Source organism: Zonotrichia albicollis, chromosome 6, assembly GCF_047830755.1.
Source record: "Zonotrichia albicollis isolate bZonAlb1 chromosome 6, bZonAlb1.hap1, whole genome shotgun sequence".
NCBI classification, from domain to species: domain Eukaryota; kingdom Metazoa; phylum Chordata; class Aves; order Passeriformes; family Passerellidae; genus Zonotrichia; species Zonotrichia albicollis.
This window is the reverse complement of record NC_133824.1, coordinates 58,477,837-58,478,338: the sequence shown is the minus strand read 5'-3', so window position 1 is coordinate 58,478,338 and position 502 is coordinate 58,477,837.

Here is a 502-nt window from a genome sequence, read left to right as displayed (position 1 = left end):
TTATCGGGAGCCGCCCCGCTGCCCGCGGCCAGCGCCGGCCTCCTCCCCGCCTCCCTCCCTCCCTTCCACCCCCGTCCCTCCCTCCCTTCCGCGGTCGCTCCCCGGCGGGCCCGAGGCTGCGGCGATAAGCGTGGGCTCTGTGGGGCACAGGCCGAGCGAGCCGCCGGGGGTGAAGGTCGCGTTCTGGGAGCGGAGCGCTTTGTGTCCCCTGCTGGCCGTGCCCTCAGGGCTGCCCGACCTTTCCCCGCTACCCACCGCACGTCCCGGGCGGCGGGACCGCGTCCAGGGCTTGGCTTCGGTGTGTGGAGAGCAAAGGCTGCTCCCAGAACAAAAAGCAGCGTCCTGTTTTCCTCCTGGCTGTGCCTACGAGACAGCGGCGATTCCTTTTCTCTCTGGAGCTCTCCGAGGGCTCCAGTCCAGCTGCAGTCACCCCCAGCCCCAGGTGTATTTGTTTTGGTTCTGGGTAAATTTTGGAGATAACTTTTTAAAGGATTTTTTTTAG